The following is a 6,617-nucleotide window of genomic DNA, read 5'->3' on the forward strand; positions in this document are numbered from 1 at the left end:
CCTATTCTTATTTCTTATCCTTAACGTCATTGTCAAATTTGTCATCAAGCTTTTATATTGTGATGTAGTATAATATTATGTACTGTATAGATAAAGAAAAATTGAAATTGACTACTTTATGTTTTTATGCATGGACTAAATACACTTTTGTGGGGGAAAAGTTCTATATTATAAAGTGTGAGGTACGATAAATTTTTATTTTAACCTCTAGTGCTTACAAAACCCTACAAATTACTTACAAATGTTTGATAAAATGTGGAGCAAATATTTACACATTGTGCGGCCAACTTCACGGACCTTAGTGTAGGTACACTGTAGTACGACTGTACCGTATTGTACCTATTTTGAAAACATTAAAAGTAAACTTACCGCAACCATTTTAATATTATTATCTTACACATAATTATGATTTTTTTCCTAGGGTCGGTGATTTGTTTTACGTAATTTAGAGTTCGTATATCATAGTTCAGTGCATATTATAATATATAATAAAATTATATAAAATAGTTAAAGGCCAAATTTTTGTACAGCTAACGCCTAAAAAACGTGCAATTAAAATGCTGAAATGTGTGAAACCGCGCGAAAACAAATTTTTATTAGGAAATTATGTAATACATTTTTCACTGTAGATACTTCAAATTTTATTTTTATTTTAAAGGTTTTTATTAAACTTTGAACAGTGTCTGTTTGCCCACGTGATTTCTCAACAACGGCTAAACGTACAGAGATAAACTTGATTTTATTTATTGAATCGTTGTGTAGTTTTAAAATATTGTTTCCGGGATTTCTATCAAATACTGATTTGGACTTTTTCATGGAGATTTAATTATCCCTTGCATTCTCAATTTTCTTAGGTCCATCTCTTACTATTTGATAATTATTTAAAACAGAATATTGTTTTTCGAGTTTTGTTATTTAGTTTGGCAACTGGGACAATTAATGTGATCGAAAAAATGATAAATCAGAATATATAATAGATGTAGTATACCTGTATGGGGACTCAAAATGGATTATACTTTTTTGAGAGATTATTTAAACGACAATCGTTATTGTAGTATCGTCATTTTCTTAATTACGCCCAATTATATCAATATATATTATATTATACTACAGTGGCGCAACCAGAGAGGGGGTCCCCGGGTCCGGAGCTAAGTGTCAAAAAAACCGAGCTAATATTCCAACAAAAGATCCCGAAGAATATTTTAGAATTACTTTGTTTCAACCATTTCTTGATTTGTTTGTACAACATTTAAATGATCGTTTTGTTAATCATCAAAATATAATATGTGGATTTCAAATGTTACTGAGAAGTTCAGCGTTTAATGAAGAAAAACTTAGAGAACTTGTTGAGTTTTATGCTACCGATGTTCATGATTTTGATCGAGTTAAATCAGAAACCTGCATTTTATGGAATCGTTATTTGACTGACAGTAATATCCAATATAATAGTGTAATTCAAATACTTAATGAATGCATCCAGATTTCTTCCCAAATATATATAAGCTATTGCAAATACTTATCAGTTATCACGCTTCCAATTACTTCATGTGAGGCGGAGAGATCATTTTCCACACTTGAAAGAATCAAAAGTCACTTGAGAAATGCCACATTAGAAAGAAGACTCAATGGGTTAGCTGCTCTTAATGTCCACTGCGAAGTCAGTGCGTAACACCTGAGGAAGTAATTACATCATTAAGCAGTACAAAACATCGCTTAGATTTCATTTTATAAGCTCTACAACATTGTACATACCTACCTTTATTTTTTACATTTAACTATCATTCGATTTTACATTATAATTACAATATTTACATTCAATTTGAGTAATTTTCTTGGCTTCTAATTCTTCCATTTTTTTTTAAATATATCCTTCTTTTTCAATTGTTACTCTATTTCTTGAGCCCTGACTTCGTAACGCTATATAAGTATCAATTTGTTTATTTTTTTAAATATCTATAAAATTAAAAATATTAGGGTGAGAAGAACTAAACAAACTATTTAATTTTCTATGGAAAGATTCACAATTGTTAGTCGTGCGTAATGTCGATGATAAATATTCTGACCATATTTCTGGTGGGAAGTCAGCGTAATTTTTTATATATGAATCTAATATATAGTCTGTGAATTCTAATACTCGAGCATCTTGTGGTTGTATTGCCATAATGTCTTCAGTAAAACAGTTTTCAACAACTTCTGGATTTAAGAAAAGAAGTCCAAAAAAGAGTTATAAAACATTATAAATGTTAGTTTTACGGATTTTCCGTCGGACGCAATTAACGTATACATGACATAAACACAGGCCGCAACTTACATATGTACCTGATAAATACCAGGCCGCAACTTACGTATGTTGTTAGTGGAACCTTTTTTTTGGGACGCAACTTACATTTACCGGTAGATTTGTTTCTTATTTTAATTTATCTATATTGAGTTATAAGTGGCATACCATAAGCACTATACTCATTGTACAAACCGGTCATAGCCAATATAATGAGGAATAATAATTCTTTTCTTATCTAAGCGTTATAATGATTCGAAATCAGGTACTTAACTTGGTATAAAATATTTTCTGGACCATTAAAAATTGGCCGACTAATAAAATAAGATATGTTACGGTTATACAGTAAAATAATAATAAACTCGCATTTGATTTTAAACCGTGAACAAAATACTTTATAGGTACTTAATTCAATAAATAAAACAGATAATAATTAAGAAATCAAATTATATATTTTGATAAATATAATATGTCATTTTTTAAGAATTGTTCATTTCAATAATCCAATATAATGTAGGTACATTATTCACTGAAGTATTGAGTATTAATAGTTTATGATTCAAAAAAGTATCTACTATAGACTACCTAGTACCTATAGTAACATAACATCTATGTGGTGGGGGTTGTCTGGCTGAAAGTCTAGTGACAAAAAAAAAGTGATCGAATAGGTATCTGTTTGAACATATTTTTTATCGAAAAATATGATATCAAAAATTCAAATAATCGAAATGTCATGTCATCGAAATATGTTAATGTCGACAAATATATATTTTGTATTAATTATTTAAAAAAAAAAAAAAAAACATAAATTATAATATAAAATTACCTAAAGTAGGTATTATAACGTAAAAAAAAGTTGTAATAAAATATTAAAATAATTGGTAAGTATAGATTCTAGTATAACTTATAAGTATTAGTATAAATAATATAATGTAGTAAGTTATCAAAATAAAGAAATTAAGATAAAGTAATCGAAAAGCTAATCATTATCTTTACTTCGACCAAAAAACCCATTCGAACAAATGACTCACATTGCATGTGTAATAATGACCTCATACTATTAACACCATACTGGTTTTACGAAGATCAGTAATGGATAATAATTTATTGACAAGATGTTTGTAAAATGCTATGGAATAATATAATAACAGAGTTGTTTTAGCATTTTTGTAACACATTTTTTACCGTCTAGACAACTAACTGGCGGCGTTAATCTTCAACTATTAAAATAACTCAGTAACTTACCTATCTGTTAATATAATTTTAATAGTTTATCTGAAAGTAATTAACAATATTTTTGTACTATAAAATACGCATTAAGACGGATTTCTATAGATAATGATTAGGTATTTAGGTGTGGTTGGGCTTGGGTTATAGGTCAGGTGATTCTTCGACTAACGATTATTATTTTCCCACGTATTCCACGTAGACAAATGAATACCAAAGATGATATTTAAATAACTTCTTATTTAAACATGTAAAATTGTAATGGTATTTGATTTATTGTAAAATAATATTTATGACGAAATAATTACTGTGTTTTACGTTTAGAATTATTTTGTAATTTTGCGTAGTTGGCAAGTGGAAGTTTATAAGTAATAATTTATATTTTAAATTATAAAATAATAACTAATAACTATATGGGTACCCATTTCACCTATAGCCACAAAATAAATAGTCATGCATAACTTTAGTCGCATCAGGCGTGAGTCTATAGATCGGAGGGACGTTTAAAAAAAAAATCGAACATAATGACAATATTATCGATACCTACTCATAAACTTTATATATCCCACAAGAAATGAACAAACCGTTAATTAATAACCAACCGCGATAACAAGATTGCGACGTTCGATGTCGCGGCATCACGCGATTAAACGACGGCGACGTTTACTTAAAATTCATTACAAACTATAATTTTCTATTAATATTTTTAAATTTATAATATTTACCACAGTTTTGATAATCAGTTTTGCTATCATCTCGATTTGATTGGATCGTTGTGGCTGTGCTCGGTAGTGGGTACAACTACTTCGGCGTCGGTAACGTGGCCGCCAACTCAGACGTCCGCGACAGCCGCAAGACACTCGGTGGAAATTAAGTTAATCGGAATTTTGTTTTTCATATTTTCGAACGATTGCGTTCGTATACTTTTTATAACCAGGGATGGGCAAGATACTAAAAAATCAGTATCGCGATGCTAGTACTCGATAGTCGATACTTATATTTTTAGTATTTAGATATTCGATACTTACATTTTGCATATCTAGACACTCGATACTCGATACATTTGAAAAAATTAGTCATGGCCTATGACACATAGGATTTTTTTAAATTGTATTTATACACAATTAGGTAGATTGCAAATCTAGACAAATGCATTTAACTTTAAAATTTCAAATATTGATTAAGTATAAATATATTAAAATAAGTCAATTATTGTTAAATAACATGAATAAATATTAATAAAAATAAATTACAGATATCATATCGAATAGTATATGACACGACAAAAAAACGTTAAATGTATTTAACTTTAAAATTTCGAATATTAATTAAGTATAATAAGTCAATTATTAATAAATTACATGAATAAATAATAATAAAAATAAATCATAGATAGTTATCATATCATATTCTTATTTCCTTTTAAAAAGACTAATTTTTCTAAAGTATCGACGGATAATTTATTCCTGGTAAGATTATGAATAAACCCTGCCAGGGAAAACATACGCTCAACAAGTACAAGCTAGTATTAAACCGAATAATTAATTTGTTTTACTGTAGGATAGCTGTTGTCAAGGGTATTCAAAGATTTATTGTTATCATTAAAGTATCGAGTATTTTTTGACAAAATTATTTTTTGAAATACTCGATACATGGTCTAAAAATGTATCGCGATACAGAATACTTGATACTTCATATTATAATTGTATCTAAGATACGTATCCTAGATAATTGTATCGAAGATACTGCCTAACCCTGTTTATAACACTATAGTGCAGTCAAACTTGGTTAACGTTTTCAACTTGAAACCGTCGATATCTCGAACTTTTTCCCGGTCCCTAGGATTTTCTATATTATAATAATTGTCATGGACAACTCGAATTCTTGAATAACTGCTCGAACTTTTTGGACGGGCCTCGCATCATCGAGTTAACCAAGTCCGATTGGTCTTCCAATAAATTGACCAGATTGTCATCGTGTTTGCATTTCGTACAGAGTTTTGTACACCAAATCGACGATTACTTAGCTCAACTCGCGGTTACTATTTTTACCTGGATGGCTGGATGACATGTTCTTCACTATAATTGGGTGACGAGCGTAGTGTGTACTCAATAATAGGGACATTATTCTGTGGACCAGCCATCAGCGACGACTCCACCGTGTTCTATTGCAAAGTAGGTACACCTTGAAAATAAAGTAGGTAAGCGTCAAAATCGGGTAGTACCTATTAAATATGACACAATCATTTAGAACGCTGTTGCCACAGGTATTATTTTGCTCATGATATTTCCTATTTTTCTAATTAGAGTGCGTACGGCCAACTAGTTTGACATTTATATTAGTTTTACAGCATTTACGACTTTAATATGAATATTTGGTCGTATTACGGCAAAACGTTATATGTAATTAATATTTTTCGAGGTGCTATAATATGTTCGAAACAAATTGATTATAACTTGTCAAACACGTTTAATATTTATTTTCCCACGCATACTATATTATTATAAGCTTATTTTTGTAGTGCATATAAATCCAATATTATGTACCTAAGTATAACGTGATACTATACATTCTATAGACATTACAATAAATCAACATAATATTACCAGATAATCTTCCACCGGCAAAACTCAACATTTACCCTTTCAATTTCGTCGATTGGCTATTTTATAGTTACATTATACATCCAAATATTATTCTTATTTTGAGTATTATAATTAATATAATATTAATAATTATTTAATATTGATCCAGGTAATTTAATAAAACATAGGTAATATTAATTTTGTCATTTAAGTTATACTTTTTTGAGATCTCAAATTAGGCCAACGATAATGGCAAAATATTGACGTCATTACTCGAATTACTTTTAACGTACCTAGTGTAGATACTATGAAGTGGTACAATGAAAAAATACATCTCATAATTCATAACTGAAACTGAATACTAAATAATAGAGGCACGTATACGTATAAAATTACACGTATTATGTAACTACTAGAACTTAACCCGTCGTTGGTGACGTTAATATTTTCATATCATTAGTGATGTGTTAGCGTTTCGCTCACATTTAATTAATTTTTGGAAGGATGAAATTGGGAAAGTGGAACTG

The sequence above is a fragment of the Acyrthosiphon pisum genome, chromosome X (assembly GCF_005508785.2).
Source record: "Acyrthosiphon pisum isolate AL4f chromosome X, pea_aphid_22Mar2018_4r6ur, whole genome shotgun sequence".
In the NCBI taxonomy this organism is placed as follows: Eukaryota; Metazoa; Arthropoda; class Insecta; order Hemiptera; family Aphididae; genus Acyrthosiphon; species Acyrthosiphon pisum.